We start from the raw sequence: 25,097 nt of genomic DNA, 5'->3' as shown, positions 1-25,097 counted from the left end.
CTCCGGCACCTCAGCCGACTGGGGCTTGGGGTCAACTGGGAAAAGAGCAAGCTCTCCCCGGTTCAGAGCATCTCTTTTTATCGATCTGGAGTTGGACTCAGTCTTGATGACAGCGTGCCTCACAAACGAGCACGCACAGTCGGTGCTGAACTGTCTGAAGGCAATCAGATGGAGAGCAGTGGTTCCACTGAAAATTTTCAAAGGCTCCTGGGGCATATGGCATCCTCAGCGGTGGCCACAACGCTCGGGTTGATGCATATGAGACCGCTTCAGCACTGGCTTCAGACTCGAGTCCCGAGATGGGCATGGCACTGCAGGACACATCGTGTGGCCATCACGGCGATCTGTTGCCGCCTCTTCAGCCCTTGGACCGACCTTGCATTTCTACGGGCAGGGGTTCCCCTAGAGCAGGTCTCCAGGCATGTCGTGGTTACAACAGATGCCTCCAAGACAGGCTGGGGCACCATATGTAACAGGCACACAGCCGCCAGCTCCTCGACTGGCCCGCGGCTGCGTTGGCACATCAACTGCCTAGAGTTGTTGGCAGTACTGCTCACCCTGCGGAGATTTCGGCCGCTGATCCAGGGCAAGCACGTGTTGGTCCGGACGGACAACAAAGCATCGGTACCATACATCAACCACCAAGGCGGTCTACACTCCCATTGCATGTCACAACTCACCCGCCGTCCTCTGGAGTCAGCAGCGCTTCAAGTCACTACGAGCCACTCACATCCCGGGTGACCTCAACACTGCAGTGGACGTGCTGTCACGTCAGGTTACCCTCAGGGGAGAGTGGAGACTCCACCCTCAGGTGGTCCAGCTGATTTGGAGTCGATTCGGTCGAGCACAGGTAGACCTGTTTGCTTCCCAGGAATCCTCCCACTGCCCACTTTGGTACGCCCTGACCGAGGCACCCCTCAGTATAGATGCGCTGGCACATAGCTGGCCCCCTAGACTATGCAAATACGTGTTTCCCCCAGTGAGCCTACTTGCACAGACCCTGTGCAAGGTCAGGGAGGACGAGGAGCAGGTCATCCTAGTAGCACCCTACTGGCTCACCCAGACGTGGTTCTGGGATCTCACACTCCCCTGAGGAAGGACCTTCTTTCTCAGAGATGGGGCACCATCTGGCACCAGCGACCAGACCTCTGGAATCTCCATGTCTGGCCCCTGGACAGGACGTGGAAGACCTAAGTGGCCTACCACCTGCGGTGATAGACACGATCACTCAGGCTAGGGATCCCTCTACGAGGTGCCTGTATGCCTTGAAATGGCGTCTGTTTGCTAAGTGGTGTTCTTCCCGACACGAAGACCCCCAGAGATGTGCAGTCGGATCAGTGCTTTCCTTCCTGCAGGAGAGGCTGGAGGGGCGGCTGTCCCCCTCCACCCTGCAGGTGTATGTAGCCGCTATTTCGGCGCATCAAGATGCAGTAGATGGTAAGTATTTGGGGAAGCACGACTTGATCATCAGGTTCCTGAGAGGTGCTAGGAGGTTGAATCCCTCCAGACCGTGCATCGTCCCCTCATGGGACCTCTCTGTAATCCTTTGGGGTCTACAGGGAGCTCCCTTTGAGCCCTTGGAGTCAGCTAAGCTTAAGGCACTCTCTTTGAAGACTGCCCTCCTGACTGCGCTTACTTCCATCAAAAGGGTAGGGGACCTGCAGGCGTTCTCTGTCAGCGAATCGTGCCTGGATTTTGGTCCGGGTTACTCTCACGTCATCCTGAGACCCCGACCGGGCTATGTGCCCAAGGTTCACATGACTCCTTTTAGGGATCAGGTGGTGAACCTGCAAGTGCTGCCCCAGGAGGAGGCAGACCCAGCCTTGGCATTGCTGTGTCCGGTGCAAGCTTTACGCATCTATTTGGATCGCACACAGAGCCTTAGATGCTCCAAGCAGCTCTTTGTTTGCTTTGGTGAACAGCGGAAAGGAAGTGCTGTCTCCAAACAGAGGATCGCCCACTGGGTCATCGACGCCATCACAATGGCATATCAGGCTCAGGACGTGCCACCCCCTGCGGGGTTACGAGCCCACTCCACCAGGAGTGTGGCGGCCTCCTGGGCCCTGGCCAGTGGCGCCTCTTTGGCAGACATCTGCAGAGCAGCGGGCTGGGCAACACCCAACACATTTGCGAGGTTCTACAATCTCCGGGTTGAGCCGGTCTCGTCCCGTGTATTGGCAGGCACGAGCAGGTAAGTTCCGGGACAACTGGCCGGGTGTACCGCTTGTGCATAGCGCCTTTCCCCTCCCTTGAGGTGAAGATGTGCGCTCTTGACTCCCAGTCGTGTTCACAGACTGTGATCTCTGGATGATTTTCCTCCTTAGCCCTCTGGCAGCTGAGTTTGCGGAGAAATTTGCTGACCGGCCCAGTACACGCGCTAATGAGCCACTGTACTGAGGTAGGTGCTCCACATGTGCTGGTTCCCCGAAGGCGACCCCATGTGATATCTTCCGCAAAATTGTTTCCCTGACAGCAAACTGCGTTTTCCTTGGGCAGAGGCCCCTCTGCCCCTGGTTGCCATGCTCTGTAGAAACTCCTCCTCCTTTGGGTAGGACCTACCATGGGACCTCTCCACATGACATGCTTCCGACAAGACTCGGTAAGATCATGTGAGGTATTCTACTCAAAATACCTTTTTGGGTGGGGTGTGGTCTCCGCAGGACACTTATGGCTCCCAGTCAGTTAACAAATTTCACTCTTTTTGGGGAGAAAAGAGAGGGAAAAGAGGCCTCAGCTGGGCTAGCCTGTCCCTATAGTTGGGCAGTCGACTTGTTCCTGATGGACCATTCGACGCTCATAAGAGCGTTGGGGGAGGTTACGTGACGGCCTGGTGCGCTGGCTACGAGGCACACAGTAGTCTGCCCATCACACACCACCAGTTCACGCAACACAGTTCAGCTAGTTGTGTTGTTTTGTATAGGGACCCCTAGTGTCACTACATCGACACAACGTCGAGTGAGTGACAGATAGGGAAAGTCCTGGTTACTTTCATAACCTCCGTTGCCTGATGGAGGGAACGAGATGTTGTGTCCCTCTTGCCACAATGCTGAACTACCCGCTGAAATGGCTGAGACCTGGTCTCAGCTCATCAGCACAAAACCTGAATGAGTGGTTGCATACCAGCTCCTTTTATACCCGTATGTCCGGGGGAGTGGCATGCAAATTCCACTCGCCAATTCTCATTGGCCTTTTTTCAAAAAATCAGAGGTGTTTGGGGCTCCCAAGAGTGACCCCTAGTGTCACTACATCGACACAACGTCTCGTTCCCTCCATCAGGGAACGGAGGTTACGAAAGTAACCAGGACTTTTTCTGTATTTCTAGGTGAGAGAGAATTGGTTGTGAGCTTATATTTAACTTCAGTATAGAGATAATAACAGTATCTCATCTTGTTTCCGCTGTCCATGTGTTTTTTGTTTTTTAATGAGTTTAAATGTCTAACTCAAGTTGATATGCCAAAAGAAGAAGTTATGAGATGCATTATGAGAGTGTTTTATCCATAGTAACACAGAAACAGATGTAACACAGGTTTACTGATTCAGTAAACAGGGCCAGACAGAACAACAAAACATGATTAAATATATTCTTCAGGCTTTTCAACTAAAGTTTGTAATTACTTGTTCTAACAGCATTGAAGCAGACATTCCTACAGATGTCTATGAATTTAATGGATCTTGAATTCTGAACTTTTAATTCTAAAGTGTTTAATTGGACAAATATGACATAAAACAAGAACACATTAGGAGATTTTTTGGATAAACTTTTAAAGGAAATATTGACATAAAAAATTGGAGTATATCAGGGCAGTCTAAGAAATGAATTGATGTTCTACCATGGTCCATAAAATGAAATTAATAAAATAAAATAAAATTGTATGTGAACATATACACTTCTATAAGTGGCATTTCAATAATTGAAAATTACGATAATATTATCTAAAGTTTCTGGAAATACCCCTTTTTTTGCATGTATAACATGTTTATGTGTAATTCATGCTGAAATGAAAATTTAAAACTACACCTACTGCAGTAATATGAATTTCTTTGAATTTAGGAAAGTAGAATTAAAATGGAATTCAATTGAAAATTACATGGGGTTTGCTACCCCAACTCAAATTCAGGTATTTTCAACTGGTTAATTCTCAAGAGCACCACAGTCAATGAGATTAAAATTGAGTGTGTATTCCGACCCCTGCAGAACAAGCCAGAGGATACTCAGTAGTCCCATGTGGTGTCCAGTGAACTTTCTATGCATTGTACAGATACAGCCAGTTTAAAATAAAAACCATGCAACAAAGTGAATCTTATATGCAAGGACTCAGGTTGACAAAAGCTGTAGGCAACACAAGTCCTTTGTGAAAATCAGAATCAGAATCAGAATCAGCTTTATTGCCAAGTATGCTTACACATACAAGGAATTTGTCTTGGTGACAGGAGCTTCCAGTGTACAACAATACAAAAACAATACAAAAACAGCAGCAAGACATAGATAATAATAAAAAATAAAAATAGTTATACACATACGTACATATACACACACAGACACACACATACATACATACAAACATATACAACATATACAGTGCAAATACAAATCTGTTATGTACAGTGCAAATGTTTTTTTTTGTGTGGTTTTTTTTTTTTTTTTTTTTTTTTCAGAGGAATGAAATGGCAGAAGAGGTTGGATGTGTTGGATAAATATAAAAAAACTAAACTGTGTATTGCACATAGTTATTGCTCAATGGGGCAATTTAACTGTTCATGAGATGGATAGCCTGAGGGAAAAAACTGTTCCTGTCCCTGATGGTTCTGGTGCTCAGATCTCTGAAGCGTCGGCCAGAAGGCAACAGTTAAAAAAGGTAGTGGGCAGGGTAAGTGGAGTCCAGAGTGATTTTTCCAGCCTTTTTCCTCTGGAAGTGTATAGTTCATGAAGGGGGAGTGCGGGACTTAACAGAGCAAATTTCTTTGTCAGCTACACTTGAATATAATTATACAAATGTTACAAATTATACAAATTACTACAATTTCTGTACAAAAAGCAGGGATATCATAAAATTTCGATATATCGATTATTGATCGGCACGTTATTTTTATCAATACATTTTATTGAGGCATCGATATATTAATATCACCCGACATTTAAATTAGAAGCCTAATTTGTGTGCTTTCCATTCACTGCCAGATGTATTCCATTCAATGTAGTCTAACATAATAGCATTGGGAGACCACAAGCGGGCAACATATCATTTACTGAAGGTGGTCGCGGCATGGACAAGGCACAGATAGATTACAAGCTGATGGCAGTCCAAAATTAAGAAGGTTTCTGTACTACTTCAAGAATTAATAGAGTGACGTTGATGAATTTACAGGTTAGTGTATGAAACTGCTGTAACTGCGCAAACTGAATGATTAGAAATGCCGATTTTAAGTATGCAATTTCCCTATATGTAGCCTTGAATAGGTCTTTCATTCAAGCTGTCAAATCACAAGTCGACAAACTTGTAACTGAAAATACATTGTGTAGGCTCAATGAAAGATATTATACAAAATATAACATCCATTCATGACTAGAGTAAATAATAATGTCCTTTGATAATGATTTGGGTCGAATTTAATTGAAAAACTATGTGAGTTCAGCTCCGTGGCACTGCAGAAATTTTAAGTCTCCGGAGACGGAGAGCCCATGGTGTGTGCATCCATACCTTCATACCTAGAGTGCGGCATGTCGTCTGCCAGACGCGTCCGGTGCACGGCCCACTTTAATTAACTCTGCCGCTCACACTTTACCAAAGTTGTGTTGAGAAAAATGTTTTAAAAGACAAAGACTATTGTGCAATATCTGAAAAAAATCCCGATTGAGAATCATTGGGTAAATCTTCTGAATATCGATATGTGAAAACAGCATCGATCCCAAACCTAAAAAATCATGACTGCTTTCAAACTGTTTTTTAAAATACTCCACCTGTCTTTCATTGGCCGCACAAACAAATAGCCCAGTCCCAAACTCACGCCATTGGTTGAGTCAATGTTGCTATGTTGGTCTGGTCATGATGCTCAAACAAACAATAAAATGTTTTGATAGCGCCTCAGAGCCACAGTAAAATCAACCTACAAATGGCTTACTTAAAACATTTACACGTTACTTCTAAGGAAATACACAAAGGAAGTGAAAATGGGTATGGAAGGTCAAGCTGCTTTTACATGCATTGAGAGATCTATGGTGACTTCTGAGCTCTCTAAGGAACATATGGCAGACCCATATGATGTGTTACTACACATATGTGTTACAAGGGGTTGTAACCCTGCACTGGATCTCCATAAACCTGTCACCCTGATAAAAGAAACCAACAATGATAATATAGTTTTCTCTAATGCCCTATAGCCCCCTACAACTGCAGGGCTTGTCACAGGCAGTGTGCACAACAAAAACACACCACCCTGTATCAACTACAGACTAAAAACACAAAAACACACCTGAAAAATGTGTCCATGTGTTTTGTGTATATGTACATACATGTGACCTTAATAGGACAAAAATTTAAAAAAAAGAAAGAAAGAAATCTATGTTGGAAATTAACATTTTATTAAAGGGATAGTTTACAAAAAAAACAAAAAAAAGACAATTCTATTATTGTTTACTCACCCTGATGTTGTTTCAAATTAGAAAAAAAGTTAATAAAGGTCTGGAGAACCACTGGGGTGAGTAAATGACAGGATTTTCAGTGACATTTTCAGTCTCTTTTAGTGACATTTTCGCCCTGAGCCCTTGTTAATTCCAGACCCTGCATGCCATTACAGGAGCATCTACTATGGAATTGAGTGTCAGGACAGAAGGATACCTCGTTTCAAACTTCAAAGACTTAGTGACAATGACATGGAATGCCAGGCATGCCTTCATGAGACCAGCAGGCTTTTGTCTGGACCTCTTTGGCTGTCGGCTGGGTAGAGAAGTCAGCAGGCGAGCCGCAGGAGGGCATTGACATGCTAAACGCTGCTTCCTCGGAGAGATTGCACTGGGCTGAGCTTACCCAGTGGGGCATCGGGCTGCTTTTTAAAAGTAATGAGTTTAGTTAAGTGGCATACTGCAGGGTGGTCTTGATTTTATCATATTTCAAGTGGTTCCAGCAGACACTTCTAATCAGTGTCTTATTGTGTGTCATGACATATGTCATCTAAATGTGCAAATGTTTTGCCATATTGTTTTCAATTGTATTGGTGCTGTAGTTGTATTGTTCCTAAAGGCACCTAAGATTTATTCCTGTCATTTGACATATTATTATTCTTACCTGCTTAAGCAACTGTCACAAAATAGTTACAAAATATGTGACTTGCTTCATTATTTTGAGTCACTTTATCCCAGAGACATATTTTGAGTTTTATGCACTTAAATAAAAAGAAAAGCATTTAAATTATTATATAAGCCAACATTTAAATTATTTAACAAAAAATGATTTGGAGAAGAAACATAAAAATATATATAATTACAAAGCTTAGACTTTCCTTCTTACAAAATGTGTTTCTGAGTCAAAATTACTCAAAATGTCTGATTCCATGGAAATTCCATGACCGTGGCAAAATGTTTGCAAAACGAAATTATGTGCTTCATTACGTTTCACTGCAGTTTCCCAGTGAAATGTCCAACGGGGGGCGCCAAAAGCAAGTGAAATGGGGTCCTTACCTAAACCAACACCTAAACCTAAACAATAGTGATCACATTATTTCGAGTCGCTTCTATGACACTTTCGTATCACGTGTCAGCTTGCGTGCTTGTCTGGTCTCGAGCCTCAGACTTTCAAGTCCAAAGTCAAGCACTCTATCAGGTGAGCTACCGCGCAATCTAATCACATTATAATAAGTGTGTAAATGTATGTGGGTCTGTAATATAAGCATTAAAATGTATAGTTTTTCAAATGATGCGTTAGAGTAAAAGTGTTTCGATATCATAATATACAGTGTGTGAGTAACAGAGTGAAATATAAGTGTTATAAAGTCATAATCAGCCACTTTACTAGTGATTTGTGTGAAAGTGAATAAAAAGCACAGTTGGTGCAGCACTTCTGGTGTTAATTTCACCAAGAAACTGCGGCGAAACGTAGAGTGAGGCACGTAAAACTCAGTTTGTAAAAACTGTGTTATTTTAATGTTCATTCTATAAGACTAGGTTGCAACATGAGGCAGCTCACATACAGTATGTCTTGCAATTTGTAAGAACGCGTATAACAAAATTGTAAATGTAAATGACAAACTTTCATGCTATGCTGCCTTAGAATTCTTAGAAGGATGCATAATTATTTTGCCTACCATTTGGAACAGCTTTCTCTCTCTAAAAGTACATTTATACTTACTGGGTGAAACAGGCTTATTTTAGTTCATCTAAAAATTATGACAAATTGCGCAGATATTTTGGCTCAGATAAGGTGTTTACTTGGTGATATTTCTTCTGTTTGCAGACATCCCTGAAATTCCTGACCTAGGAGAACTTGGCTAGTCGAAGAGCGTTGATGATTGGTTAAAACTAATCGTGATGGTCCTGACGTTCTTTATTTACAATTGCACGGGCCAGCTAAGAAAACATAGCTTGCTAGGTTACTATCTTAATGTTAAAAAGGCATAACTTTGAAGCCCGTCTCTCACTTTTGAGGTTGTTCAAAAGTACACTTTAAAACTATACTAAATACATACTTCACAAAGACAATATGGCCACGACAAAGCTTACGCTGCATCAGACAATGCTGAAAATCTGATAGGGGTAGAGCATTGCAAGGAAAAGTGCATGGGTTTGCAAATGCGATGCTCCGTCTTGTGATGAAAAATGTCAACTTTTGATGCGACGCACTCTGACATAGGCATCCGTTGACCAGTGACAATCTCAGAGGTGGGTAAATTTGTGAAAATGAAAATCCAAAAATCTTTCACTAGTGTGTAAGCACCCTAATACCCTATTTCCATTCAGAACACTGTAAAACTTTCACTCTGATACCACGCTCCACTAAATCTGTCCCACAGACCAGAAAAGCTCAGAGCGCTGAATAATTCCCTTAACAGTTCTATGGTCTGTAACCAAATCCAAAGAGCTCCAATTGCAATCCTGAACTCTAGGCCAGAAGTTCAAGCAAAACCAAACGTCAAGAATTCCATTAAGGAGATCAAGAGACCTCCAATAGGCGGTAGAAAGTTTGTAAAATGAGGTCATCCCATCAAGATACACCCCATTCAGGCCTGCAGGAGACTCAGAAGAGCATGTCTGGGCAGACGCAAGTGTGAGACACTAAATTGCAGAGGAGTCTCCTATTGAGAAATTGGACAGGAAGGAGTGGGTTAGGGTTTATGTATGTAACAGTAAAATGGAAAATGTCTCTCAGGACTCTGTTAGGGACATATAATGGCCAAGCAGTGCAGATAAGGAGGGCCTCCTCTTGACAAGTATCTTTCAGGCCTCATTCAGGTCCTGTCCTCTGGGTAAACACATCCAGGGGAGAAAACCCCATAAAGGGAGCAGCCCAGAGGGTCTTTATCCTGCTCAGACACGTTCCTGTAACTCGCATTCATGCCGTCAAATTATCAAAATTCAGCATTCCCCAGTCAGCCTTCATTAAACCAAATATTAAAGGGATAGTACACCCATAAGTAAAGATTCTGTCATTTACTCATCCTTATGTTGATCCAAACCCGTCTGACTTTCTTCCATGGAAGACAAAAATTGAGATGTTAAGCACAATTCCATCACGTTCATTATGAAATTCTGGCCTGTCAATAGTTCCTAGAATATCAAAATCCACAAAAGGAGGTAGATCTTTTTCCTATTTGGCTCATAAACTATGGAATAATCTTCCTAACACTGTTCGGGATGCAGACACACTCCCTCAGTTTAAGTCTAGAATAAAGACTCATCTATTTAGCCAGGCATACACCTAATTTATCCCTCAACTCATAATTATGCTGCTTTAGCTAGCTCTGCCGGAAACAGAAACATTTATCATGATCTATCACTCTACAAAAAATTTAATGGCATCTACGCTAATATTATTTTATTTGTTTCCCTGTCTCATATTCCGAGGTTACCAGAGCCAGCCAGATCCAGCTCTGTTCCTGCTTGGTGACAGACTCCACTGCTATGAGTCTCTGAGAGATGATGACTAAATGCAGCCGGTGCCAGCCAGACACCACTACAGTCTATTACGATGGACTTCAGAAGATGAACTGATGCCAACTCCAACCAATAAACATGGAATACTTCATATGTCACTGCCTGAACCTTGGACTTAGGATAGACCTCCCCGAAATGACCTGCCGATTGAACTGCGATGCACCTCACAGATCTCTGCCTGTATCACCTTGGTCTAATGATGGACTAGACTCTTAAAATGGACTTCTGCAGTTAATCCAGGATGAACTTCAAAGGCATTAGTCATAATCTTACAGTTCATACAAAATCTTTGTTTAAACACTGGCCCTTAACTCTTACTCAGTTTACTGATTTTAAACCATGACTTACTCTGCACATAAATAACGAATATTGCCATTATATTCATGCTGTTTAGTCAGAGGGGAACTGGCCCCCACATTGGGCCTGGTTTCTCCCAAGGTTATTTTTCTCCTTAACCAACATCTTATGGAGTTTTGTGTTCTTTGCCACAGTCGCCTTGGCTTGGGGTTCTAAATACAATTATTATTTAATTATTTATTTTTATACACAATTTACAATCATATTTGATCAAACTACACAATGATGACTCTAAGACTTTTTAGATATTAAAGTTTAATTTTCTGTTAATGCATGATTTTCTGTAAAGCTGCTTTGAAATGATGTGTGTTGTGAGCTATACAAATAAAAATGACTTGACTTGACAATATTAGCAGCCTCAGTCAACATTCACTTTCACTGTATAGAAAAAAGATGCAATGAAAGTGAATGTTGACTGAGGCTTTTGAAATCGTCTCCTTTTGAGTTCCATGGAAGTAAGTCCTTTTTGGGTAAACTATCCCTTTAACAATGGACTTCAGCAAATACTGCAGTTCAAATCAAAAGAAAAAAAGCCAGATCCAACATGCTATGTGATTAGAAAGAGACTTTCAGTTTTTTTTTTTTTTAGATATCATAAACAGATACAAGGCAGACTTTAGTACACAATGCCAAATGCTCACATTGCAACATGATACATCTGGGCCATTGTAGACATAATGGCATTTATTGCTACGTAATAATATATATTTTAAAGATGTCTGAGAATGCTTCCCAAGTGCCTGAAGGGCAAACTTCAGTGGGAATGGCCTATTTCACTATGAGTGGCTCCCCCTGTTGTATAGCAAGAGGTTTACTCAATGCAATCTCAAAAAAAAAGTATCTTGGAATTTTGTTGTTTTTTAAATTAAAATGTCAAATTATCATACTGCTCTGAAGAATATTTAATATATCTGATAATTCAGGGTTTGCTGCATACATTTTTCAAAATGAACTGCAATGAAAAGAGTGTTATAAAACTGTTTTGGCCCACTCTTAAAAATGAGGTTTATTGCTGAGATTCATTGGACACATTTTCTGACAGTTTTATTAATTGATTGATTTACGTATTTGTTTATTTTAATTTAAAGTTGAAGAGTGTAATATCTGTGCAATTGCTGTTTTCTGAACACTGTCCCAATCTACCATTGGTCAGAAAACCAACAGTCCCACCCCGTGCTTTATGGGACACTCAAACAAATGGAACAATGTTTTGAAAGCACCAAAGTGCTTTACACACTTTTTCATGGGAATCAACATACAAATGGCTTACTTGTAGTTGTCTCTGCATATTAATCTGCAATAGGAGAAAGTATTTTAACATAACTTTCAATACATGACAATATTATCCTCTGCCACTAGAGGGAACTGCACATAATATCTCTGTACACAGAGCTAAACTGTTTGAGATTACAGAACAAGCGTAATACACCCTTTAGTGAACATAATGAACAACATGAAACATCTTGAAATATGCCCATAAGCTCAATATTTTAAACTTTTGTTACATATCTAGCTCTAGTGTAGCTTAACTGTGGAAATACGTCAGTTTGACAGATACTACCATATTTCATTGTTAAACCACGGCAATCGAGACTCATTACTGCACTTACAGTACACAACCTGATATAACCTGAATGTATTTGATCATTGAATCTGTTGTTTTGTCGACTGATCAAGCCAGAGGAGGAGAGATCGAGCACGTACAGTGAAAGAATAAAAACACCCCCTTCGGCCAAAATGCACCTGTTCAAACACGCATGCAGACACACACAGATGCACACACTCAGGCGGGTTGTAAGTCTTGTCAGCATCTGATGCCGTGCTCTCTGGCACCTCATACAAAACCTGCAGTTATACAAGAGCAATAGGACAGAAAAAAAGTTAAACATAGAGGGGCGTCCCTCATCTGCTACTTAAAGTGAAGGAGTGTTGACATTAATGCCTTTTATCTCGTCTACATCAACACAATCAGCACCCATATAACATACAGTTACAACGCGCTGATGGCACATCACTTTATGGACTGTATCGGTTTTGTTAGTCTCGTGTAGCCAGACTTTTGACTATCGGCATAAAGCGAGGTCCACACTGCAGCTTATTCTGGACTCACTTAGACAGGAAGAAACACTCTGACCAACATGTAAAGCAACCAACCAGTTAGTTTTGTTTTTATGTGCCATTTAGGGGCGGGTTTATCTGAAATAGCTCATGCAACAATAATCAACTGGAGTGAAAATAAATAAATAATACTTTGAAAGTTTCTGTGATGGTTGTATACATTCTTGTGATCAGAATTTCTGTCCCTCCAGAAGTTACAAATGTACTGATTATTTCACACAGACAACTTAAACAAACTGAATATACATTAGTTCTGCTTGTGGATATCTAGTTGAACTGCTACTACTTTTATTTAACACAACAAACCTGAGAAACATTAATGATAGGTTATTTCTCATAAGCCTGAGACTACAGGTTTGTTTGCCTGGTTCTGGGAAAGTTATCAATAAGAATGAATGTTTGGTTTTCTGTTTGATATTCGAATAAACATGCTTACAGAGGAGTGGTGATCCAAAATCAGCAATCTCAGTCTCTCACCCTTGATAAGTAAGAGCAATTAGTCATGCATCTGGGTGATGTTTTGCCATGAAGAGCTTTATCTCAAGCAAACAGGTAATGAAAACACACAAAGTCGAGATCTAAATCTCCCGCTCAAATGCTTACACAATGCTGACCTGAAACAAAGTCGTATCAAAACCGCAGGCATATGTTCTCTGTTACGTTTCCCGGCTGGTTTAAGTTTGCGACTTTTAAAAGGAGGTTTGCCTTTGTAACTACCATAGCAACAATAAAACTGATTTCCAAGAACAATATTGGCTCAGACTTCACTGAAATCTGAAATGTGTGAGAAACATTATGATAGCATCATAAAAACAGGGTTTCAGACTACACATTAAAAGGGAAATTTGGTGTTTAGGTTAAAGGGTTAATATTTTTTACAATGGTAAACATTTAAGGGCTGTCATAGTTTGATTCAATGCACTTTTTGAGTGGTAACTAGGGAGCATTTGCATAAAAACACTGATCTGATTGGTTTGCAATGAAACCGACACTCAAGTGACAAATAGACCCACTTAATGGAATATTCTGCGATAAATACAAATTAAGCTCAATCATCAGCATTTGTGGCATAATTGTAATTACCACAAAAATGTATTTTGACCTGTCCCTCTTTTTATAAAAAAAAAAAAAAAAGCAAAAATCTGGGTTCCAGTGAGGCACTTACAATGGACGTGAATTTGGCCCGTAATCGTTAAAATACTCACTATTTCAATAGCATAGCCACAAGACATAAACAATATGTGTGTTAACATGATTTTAGTGTGATAAAATCGCTTAATAATCTTTTCTGTGTAAGGTTATAGCCAATTTTCCATGCCATGATGATGTAATGTAAACAAACGACTGTAAAAATTACAATTTAAAAAACTTAACAGCTCAAATAATACGCAAGTTTTAACAGAAGAATTAATGTAAGTGCTTTTAAAAATGTATAAGCTTCACATTTAAAAACCAAACAAAAATTGGCCCCATTCACTGTATGGTATGATTGCCTCACTGTAACCCAGATTTTTGTATTTTTTTATAATTAATATTTATAAGTAATCAACATTATAACACAAATGCTGTCGACTGAGCTTAACTTGTATTGAACCTGGAATATTCCTTTAAACCCATAAACAAATGGTGGTTTTGTTTTTTCAAAGGGTGCACTTACCCTATTTAGTTTTCGGAAACGTATTTTATAACATAAGTATTATTTCACACACACATTATAAAAGGGTTTTCATACATGGAAATATATAGCCACCTTTATACAGTATTTATATTTTAAAAAGAGGGTCAGTTGCAAGGCTATCAACACATTTGGGGGTCCTTGGCATCAAAAAGTTTGAAAACCTCTGGTCTACAGTACCATTAGGGGGCACTACTGAGCCTACTGCTAGAGAGGGCCGCTTGGGGGTGCTGAGTGCAGCCTTTCCCACTTTGACCTCATTACAGAGGACACTTCAATCAAAGCACTATCATTAGCAGGGCTTAAGCACAGTGCTGTGTTACAGTGTGTGTGTGTGTGTGTGTGTGTGTGTGTGTGTGTGTGTGTGTGTATGTGTGTGTCATGGATCACACTGGGAGAGCAGACGGACTGCATTGCTGGACATAGGTCTCGTCTGGCAGGAACAAGCCCCGTCTGTGTCTTGTCAACATGTGTCTTGGCTAATTATTTACCTGTGCTTAGATTTCAGACCTCTGACTGAGTCAAGGACAAGGTGTGGCCATCCCTATCCAACTGTATCTCCTGGGTTCATGTTTAACTGAGAGCAAAAGGTGAGGGTTAGAAAAAAAAACATACTTGAAAGTAAAGTTTTGTTAAAGCTGAAACCTTATAGATGACTACTTGTCCTTTCTTTATGACCTAAACAAATGCATATATTTGGATACACACATGAATGCACTCACACACACTAGTGGTCGCCCAATATTAGGTTTTCAATGTTGCCAATCTCGATATGGAAATCTAGATAGCAGGGTACAATGCCAATATAATTACTATATATAGGGTGAATTAAGTTTCACTGGGCTGTTTTGATATTGAGATGACTACCAAAAAGTGGCCCAATTCACTCTACATAATTTAAAGGTGCAGTGTGACATTTCTGCAATGCTAGTCAACAAACAGAACTGCAAAAATAATTACTGTTTTTAAACAGGTTTACCAAACTTCTGCCACTGGTTTAGTCTAACAGACAGTCCTGCCCAAAATACCATTGTTTTAACCTATGTTGCTGTGTCGGACTAGTCGGGATGCTCAAACAAACAGAGCAATGTTTTGATAGCACCACAAAGCCAGTGTTCATACTTTTCAGAGGAATCAACCTTCGAATTGTTTATTTGTAGTTGTCACTGCATACTACGGCAAGTATTTTAACTAGAGCTGTCAGAATTCACGAGTTAAGGCATACGATTAATTAAAAAAGTTTAACGCTTACATTTTTCTTAATCGTGATTAATGCATTTACCGTTAATACAGCATAAACACTGGTAGGAAGGGCGGAACCTTTGTAATGTGTCTGCCCAGAGTCATTACACTGACACACACTTCACAACACACACACAACTGCGCTTCCGTGTCGGTGATAAAATGATGCTTAACGCTATCTGATGTACAAAACAATCCCAGAAATCTACTGACAGCCTTATCAAAGGACAATAATTAAAATGAAAAATATATTATTTTCCTTTGATAAGACTGTCCGTAGATTTTGGAATTGACACTGAAGGTAACCAAATAATGGCCAATATTTCACTCTATCACTTTCACTCACTAACTTAAAAGTTATAGGATGAAACTTTAAATACTCTTGTGACCAAGCAGTGGCCTCTGTCATGGACTCCTTCATTCGCAACAATAGTTTTACTGACCTCCACATAGAAACCCACACCTGCCAGTCTTTAAAATGCCCATCAATCTGTTTGCTGTAAAGAGAGCCTTCTGCTGTCCTATAGCTCTATTGAAAGGCAGAAGGGGGATGGTGACGGTTGCAGACAACAGCTATTTGTCTGGTAAGATTCTTTGAAACCCTGGTTCATTGAGGCAGCAGAGAGCTAAGCGGAACTTGGACATTCACATTTTCACCCCTACATTCAAGATGCACCGTAACATCTCAAAGTTTCTGAGTAATGCCAACTAACTACAAACAATGTTTGCCTTTACGTAATGCAAAAACACTCAAAGGGAGCAGCAAACAAATAAAAAGGATATGTTTGGAACAAACAAGTTACATAACTAAACATATTTCTGCAGTCTGCTGGGCTAAGATGGTAATTTATGCAGCAAGAATTACAACACAACCACCTAAGGAGACATTGTCTCTGCTCCAAAACCTACAGTAGGCTATGTAGGCAGCATTTTAAGTCATCCTAAGTGCGCTCCTGATGCGAAGACAGTTCCAAGGCCAAATTCTAAGGCAGGAGCGCACTTATCCTTTGCAGAGAAGGCAATCGTTTAATGTATAGCGAGCAAGCTTAGTGAAAAATCCAAGTTTAGCGGACAAAATGAGAGAAATGTTTATATGTAGATATTTAATATAATTCATTAAATACCATTAAGTGTTAACAAAATATTTAGATTTAATTAGAAATGGACTATTTTACCAATAGTTGTGTGTCATGTATTTTTATGCTTAATTGAGTATTGTGGCGTTAGCTTAGCAGCATGCTAACACCAAACTTAATAGCATGAAATAGTCGGTAAAAATCCCATTCATTTTCTTCATAGGCAAATTGATTTTTAACAATAATGTGTAATCCTTTAAAGACAGACCAACCATAGCTCCGAGGTTGTTAAAGGTGCACTCAGTAATTTTTTTTTTAAGTATGTTGTTCGTTACTGAGTTACAGAGATTAAGCGAGTAGTATTCAGGTGGTCATGTGATTCTAACATGGCTGCCCCCATGAGGCAACCCTGCTCCATGTAAAATTAAAGAGCTTTTATAAGGTTACTGAAATGACTGAGCTCTTCATCTCATGAGTGGTCATGATTTTATACATATTTACATATTACATATTTTATACATACTAAAGTAAACCTTTTCAATGAGGAAAAAAACCTTTAACCGAGTGAACCTTTAACCGATGATACATGCTTCAGCTGAAGCCATCAGTCTGTTATTTCAACTCCACTTTTTAAAAATTGTGTTTAATAGTGCACTTTTTTGTGGATAACTACACTATCCATGATCCTGAAGAGAAACGATCCACCAATCACAGAGCGCGCAAACAAAGTGTGCCGAACGAGCCCAGCAGTGACCACCCATTTCCATGACAAAGCTTGAAAGATGCAATCGTTCTTTCAAATTACTGTATGTATTTGTATACCTCTGCATATTTTGCAATAAACTTAAAATATATTATTTCTATACTTATAATCAACAACTTTAAATCAATAGTTTTACATTTTTCTATTGTTTTTAATTTGTTTAAAACCAATGCTTCATGGGACTGCAGTTCAAGCCTTCATGAAAGACGTTCAGTACACAGTCTTGTAGCTTTGTCTTTTTGTCCAATTTTCAAATATTTTTTGATACATTTAAAAAAAAAAAAAAATACGTTTTTAATGAAGCGAGTTGCTGCCTATGAAAAGTGTTCCAAAACAGTCACTTATGAGGCTCTTTTTCAGGATGCTGCCTATGTAGGCAGTAAACAGCAAGGCAGCTCACTAGGTTTTAGCACAGAGCCAAAAAAGCATCAATGCAACTCTTCTAAAAAGGAAACAGGCCAATTACATGTTTGTTGTTCTCTATATAATGGAAGTCTTGCACACACAGACTCATGCGCACACACCCACCTATAAGTATTGTCAACCCTCTGTCACTCTCACCTCCTTCATGACATGGATCAAAGACAAAAGAGGGGAAACGGAGGTGGTGATTGGAAGGATTAACATCTGGAGAAGAGTCCATGATGGGCACAGGCATTTCGGCAGAAAGAAACACTGTTGTTTTCTATAACAGAAAACACTACATCCGCTGCATTCATTGGATGGCTCACAATCCTTACAGCATGTTTGCTCCCTCTGGAATTTCATGCAATGGATACGTTTATCCAAAAATCATCTGTTGCCTATGTGTGTATTTCAACATAAGTAAAGGCTTTGACAATGAGAGGGTACTGGCCAGCCAGGCATTCTCCAGACATCTTTTAGGGTTGGGGAGCAAAGCTCGTTCAAAGAGGAGTCATCAGGGTGACGAAAAGGTGGAAAATACCGTCTGCCAGAGGGAGAATAGCAGGATTCTCTGTGCCCTCCCACCCAAATACTAGAGTGGGTCACAGTGTGAAATCTTTTCAGACCCCAAAGCACCATTGGACAGAACATGTAAAAACCAAGTAGAAAGTTATTTTGCCCTTCTAATTTCTCACTTATTTCACCATGGGCCTGAGACTTTCTTTATACAAACTCAAACAGGGACGTCAATATTTAAAAAGATAGGTTTAACAAAAACATTTATTAACTCACCCTCATGTTGTTCCAAATAGGGCTGCAACTAACGATTATTTTGATAATCGTCTAACTGAATGATTATTAGAACAATTATTCGACTATTTGATTTATTATTGCAATTAATCATTAGCTGTTATCCATTTTTCAGCTTGTGCCCCCACTTAAAAGATTGTATCAAACGTGTCTGCTAACAAAAAAAAAAAAAAGAGGACAAATTCATCTCTAAATGACATTCACTGAATTAAAGGAAAAAATACTTTTTATTAATTTTTATACAGTAAAAAAATCACTGCAAAAAATCCTATTGTTATCAAGTGTTTTTGTCTTGTTTTCCATTTAAAATATTCTTAAAACAAGATACAATTACTTGAGAAGCAACATATAAGATATTTAGACTTGCTTTAAGAGAATGTCTCTTAAATATAAGTGTATTTTGTATGTAAGTGCATTTTTTCACTTGGTTATACTTCTGAGAGTACAGTAAAGACAAAATATACTTATATTCAAGATGTATTCTCTAAACGCAAGTCTAAATATCTTATATGCTGCTTCTAAGGTGAATACATCTTTTTTTTTTTAAGGATCTGTAGATATTTAAAAATATTTGTATTCATTATATTCAACATTCTCAGATAAAAAAAAACAAAAAATTCTTCTGCAGTATAGCTGCTAAAGTAAATGTATGTTGCTTAAAGGAGTTTTAGATATTTATATTTGAAAACAAGCCAAAAAAATACAGTAGTGTATAATGGGGCGAAGACTACCCTCTCTCACCTTTTTGTTCACTTCAATCCATATTTAACTCTCTCTTTTTAATAAAGCTGTGTATTGTCAGTTTTCTTCACGATAAGAAATGCACAGTGACACATATATTATGATTCAATAAGTCGCGAGCCATCACGTTATAATCTAGCTGCAGCAAATGCGCACGCTCGAGGGACGAGCGTCCCTGCGACAGAGTGTGCATCAGCCTGGTGCAGTTTCAATCTCTCCCCCTTAGATCGGGACACTTCACGCAACTCTTAGAAGAGGCGCTGACCGCATAGAGAAATGCTAGTTTCGGAATCAGTAGTTATTTACACGACCTTTAATAAAGCTATAACGCATTAAATATAACTGCATTAAATATGTAATGCCAGGGTGTTTCCTTTAAAGATGCTCGACATGCAAGTTTTGCTTCAGCGGAGCGGCAGCTCTGGCTATGCTTATTCCACAATGAGAGTGCTTCTGTATTTACTTATTTTGTATATTTTACACCTGAAGCTGTTTGGAAAGTTTAGATTGCATCTGGTGTGTTTTCTCCCTCTCCTCAGTCAGGCGCGAGTTGCAGTGCTGCTCTCATGCGGCATCATTAGAGTTTAATGTGATCTCATGTTATGTTAAATGACATCAAACGACTATTCGACAACGACATTTTTTGTCGACATTGTCGACTAATCGTTTCAGCCCTAGTTCCGAACCAATATGAATTTCTTTCTTTTTAATGGAACACAACATGAAATGTTAGGTGTAATGTTACCCATCTTTTAGCCTTGTGCGACCCCGCGTACACATGCGTGGACTTTGTATTCTGACTTCACTATACTATTTCATTTCATTTAAACCAACTGATCTCAGTACAGGAGACTCTTGACTGTCACTAAAGGGTTAAACCGTACGGAACCATGTGACAAAACAACATTGCGGCAATCATAGCAGAGTTTGTCTTTGGGAGAAATGCCAACAAAACTACATCTGGTAAGAAACCTAATTAAGTTTTTACATCGAAACCTGTTTGAGTCAAACGATTTGAGTCTCGAGTTTCATTCAACATGCCATTTTTCACATTTTAGCAATTCATCGCAAAACACCACGCTGCTAAACACAATGTACACTAATGTGTTCGTTAGCACAAGGTTTTCATTAGAAATCCTATATTTACTGTGCATTTTCACATTGAGAATTGTTTTTTTTTTTGTTTGTTTGTTTGGTTTTTTTTTTTGCTTTCAGAAGCTTTATATGGAATTAGGATGAAAAAACGGTGCATTTCGAACTGTTCTGAGACCAGTGCAGACAGACAGCACACTGGAGGTTCAGTCATTCACTTAACAGAGAGCAAGGGAGCATCATATAGCTTTCCAATGAAGCCAAGTGCATTCAATCCAAACTTCCTATCAAAATTTCAGTTTCAGACTGCAGATGATGTTTGAACCACACAACATGGTCAGCAGACATGGGACAATGGTAATCAGTACAGTGATTCAGAATTGATAATGTATAATTTTATTTTAACATGGTTGGCAATGGTTGGACGATGCTGGCTATTACTTGTATCAGAATTAATTATGCTAATTGCTGATTGGTAAAATGCTTCAGCACTGGCTATCACTTGTTTGTTTGACAGTGCAATGAGAGAACATTGAGATTTTGTTGCCAAAGTAGAAAAAACATTGTAACATTGAAGTCAGATCAAGTAATATATATATATATATATATATATATATATATAGTTTTTTATTTGTGCTTTTCCCAGTGCACATTGTTCCAAAGTAGCTTTGCAGAAAATCAGCTGTGATGTCTGTAACATCTCTAAAACATGAATAACCAACACTCCTGGAAACATAATAAAAATAAATAAAAAAATCTGACTTTCTATAGCTTGGTAACATTTAAAATGTCACAACTTAGTCCCCTTAGACACATTTGCTCAAGAATTTATTTTATTTTATAATTTTTTTTGTATGTTTATTAGGTGCTACTAGTCTCAAATCAAAAAAGGAAATGGAAAATGCACACAGCAGTCACGCTCAGGTCTCAGGAGGTTAGGAAAAAGATGCAATGAAATTAAATGGTGACTAAGGCTAACATTTAGTCTAACATCTTCTTTTGTTTTCATACAGTGTGGAACAACATGAGGGCATGTATGATGACATATCATTTATTCTTATTTTTCTAAAAGATGTTGTTTTATTGTTTTACAAGCAGATAATAAAGAAAAAATCAAATTATGAGTTTTCAAACAGAATGGAATTCTATGGGGTAGAGGTAATACCTCTGGATATAATGGCTAAAACGTAGAAATCCTCCCAGATGGTTCAGAATCTCTGATAACGATTAAAATGGTAAAATGTAGGAAGTTTTCCTTCAATACCAGCATCTCCTTTCAGCTTTAACTCAATTCTTTCTGTCAGTTCCCCTGTTAGAAGCGTTACTGAGGGCAAGAAGCTTTTAATCAAGTTGAAATGAGCACATCATACGATAACTGCTTTGTCAGGATTCCTCCGTTACCAGTGCTGGTCCCACAGGACCCACATGTCTACAGGAGACCACACCATGTAACCGTTATTTATCCAGAACCTCACTTTGTTAAAACTTAAGAGCGTGAAGTCTACTCTTTCATGTCGAGCAATTTCCTATGTGTCACTCAACAAACCCGTGTTTAATATGTCTAAATTTAGTTTTACAGCATCTCGTTTGACCTGACCTTGTTGTTTTCTTGTATGTCTACCCTCATAATTTGGTCTCATTTAAAGGTCTTTTCAAACAAAATATCTTTTGTCCCCCTTGATTTTGTTACCACTCTAAAGTGCATGGCAAAGAAATGGTAACATAAAAATCCCCAGACACATAATAGCTTGGCCTTAAACCTTAAAAAAAGACAAGAGGAATGTTATTTTTGCACCTGAGGAATTAAGGGAGCAGTTACTGATGTGTTAAGACATGACTTTACATATGCTGACACCAGCAGAATTGGCCGGCAGAGTTAACATTTTTACATTAATTTTCCATGATTTTTCCAGTTGTTCCATAGAAGTTCATGTTAGGGACATGCATTTCCAAAACTGACTAGTCGGTCTGTTGCCTAAATTACTTGTCAACTAATCAGTCTTAAGGAAGCCTTGTATAATTAGGCTGTTTACCACTCACAAAAAAAAAAAATAATAAATACAAATACATATATATATTTTTTTGCAGTTTACTTAATTAAAATGAACTAAAGCAACATAATTCAAATCATTGCGTTCTATCCAATTACATTTGTCAAATTGAAGTTTACTTAATCCATTTAAGTTTGGACATGAATACTACTGTAGTATTATCATTGTTGCATTAATGAAACTGGGCAGGAGATTTCCATTTCCCAGCATGCTTTGCATGGGACTGGATGGGGTGAACAAATTTTGAAATTAAGTGTTATTTTATGCATTTTTGAGCAAGATGAGAATAGGAGGAGATTTGTTAATGTTTAATTTTCTGTTATATTGGTATTTTAAAAAAATGTCTGTTAGGCTGGAGTTTTCTGAGATACTTTGTTGTGAAGACTGGCGCTTGTGTTTAGGTTGAGGATGGACATTTACTTTCAAGTGATGTTTGATTTGAGTGCTGATTAGCTCTATAAGCAGTTGCTTTCAAATTGACAGTGCAATATTTTCACTGTACTTACACTTGCTCACTTGGTATATACTAATGAGTAATAAATCGAGCTGTCAGAATTAACGCATTAACGAATGCGATTAATTAAAAAAGTTTAACGCGTTAATATTTCTTAATTGCGATTAACGCATTTTCCCTTAATGCAGCATAAACACTGGTGTGAAGGGCGGAACCTTTGTAATGCGTCCGCCCAGAGGCACATGCCACAAACAGACACACAATAGCGCCATAGTTCTTCTACCAAGTGGAGCCAACAAGCTTAGCATAAAACAGAATATCACGGCAGTCCCATAGTTATTCTATGGGCGGTACTGTCGTAACACACTGGTTGACTGTTATGCTTTCTCCTATGATAGAGCCGAGGAGGTTGTTATCTCAGTCAAAGTTATTATCATAAACGAAAATGAAAACGAAGACAAAAACTAAATGTAAATAAAAAAATAGCATAATTGGAAAGACTTAAACTAAATTAAAATACATTTTCATGGCTCTGAAACTAACTAAAGATGGTGATAATAAACCTCATTGTATTAGCAGCAGAGCGGGAACACACCCTGGGGTGCCGCCACAACTGGCTGGAATTTCCACTCAGTTCAATATTTTAATTGCAACTGATGTTAAAAGTACCAGCAGTACCGATTCAATTCTGTACCCGCGTGCCATTAGAGTACAGCCGGCTGCTTTCACATTCAAACACTCTCACACACACGTGTATGTCTGCGCGTGAGCGCTCATTACTCGCTGTAGATGCAGCTGCGCGTGTGAACAGTCAAACACACTTCTTGGTCAAAATGCCACTCTTGAAGATACCAAATCTGCCTTCAAAGAGATATTAATGTAAACACAGCCATTGATGTACTGTATTACCTGAGGGTACGATACGATCTGTGCAATGTGTAAATGCTTCCTAATAGACCTGCTGCTCTCTGTTATATCGTTAATATTAATCACACATCAATATAGACAAGAAAAAAGAAAAAGACTCCCTGTCTTCAGGTGGATATCTTTATTAGCTTTAAGCCCAATAAAATTAAATAACAGGTCTGCTTCTCAGTTAAACTCTGATTGCATGGAATCAATAGCCTATTCACTTTAACATACCTACAGTCTCTAATAATATCTATTAGAATAACGATATCTAATAGTCACACAGTAAAGATTGTTAACAATTTAAGTATTTTGCATTAGATTACTTTTTTTTAAAGTTTTTATATTATATTTAATGTTTAATTGCTGCTGTAATTGAGAAACGTAGAGCACTGTTTACTCTGTTCTCTATTTAATTACTCCATTTTATTACTAGCACTTGAATATTTCCTTTAAAAGCTTGAATCAATGTTTTCTTTATTTAATTTCTTAATATTTATATTAATATTAAACTTTTTTTTTTTTTGGTGTTTTCAAAAGCATATTTGTTTATTTACTTATTTTTCAGTGGTTGGGGTGCCGTGGGGTTACGTTAATATACATACATATGAGAATGTGCCATTTTTTAATCCAAACGAAGGCTAGATGCAAGTTTTAGTGGAAGTTAAGATTATCAGTGATTCATGACTTCAATTTCTGTTCAATTTAAATTCCTCATACAAAACTATCTTATGGTTTCAGGAGACTTGGAATATTGCACACAAGTTGTATGGACTACTATAATGTTTTGTCCTTTTTGGGGCTTGATAGCCTACAATCATTATAAACTGTTGCTGTGTGGCACGATTCTTGAAAAATAATTCCTTTTGTGTTCCACAGACAGAAAAAAGTTTGGAATGACATGAGGGTGAGGAAAGGATGACAGAATTCTCATTTTTGGATGAACTATCACTTTAACTTCCCATTCAATTCAGTCTAAGAATAGGCTTGCCTAATCCCTTTCCCAACCTCTTAAGTTCACACAAGTATGACCTGCCTGGGTAAGCGACCGAAAAGCTTCCACACAAGTAGTTGTGACCAGACTGTGAGGTTTCGTGGTAGGGGGCCACTGGGTCATTTCAGTAGCAGCCTTTGGACATTGCTGGCTCTTAATCCAAAAGCGAGACTCAACTGTCATTGGGCCTGAACATCAAAAGCCCCCTGCTAGTGAAACATTCAAGCACATTTTTCCACAGAACTGTCTGTGAAACAGCCCTGTCC

General features: G+C 39.1%; 1 protein-coding gene across 1 annotated transcript in view; it reads right to left on the bottom strand.

Annotated features, from left to right (window-relative positions):
• col18a1a (collagen type XVIII alpha 1 chain a) overlaps positions 1-25,097 on the bottom strand; it is a 146,688-nt gene that overhangs the window by 79,270 nt on the left and 42,321 nt on the right. The window lies entirely within an intron of this gene.

The sequence above is a fragment of the Myxocyprinus asiaticus genome, chromosome 10, assembly GCF_019703515.2.
Source record: "Myxocyprinus asiaticus isolate MX2 ecotype Aquarium Trade chromosome 10, UBuf_Myxa_2, whole genome shotgun sequence".
In the NCBI taxonomy this organism is placed as follows: Eukaryota; Metazoa; Chordata; class Actinopteri; order Cypriniformes; family Catostomidae; genus Myxocyprinus; species Myxocyprinus asiaticus.
Note: the sequence above shows the minus strand (reverse complement) of the source record. Positions and strands in the feature narration are given on the sequence as shown.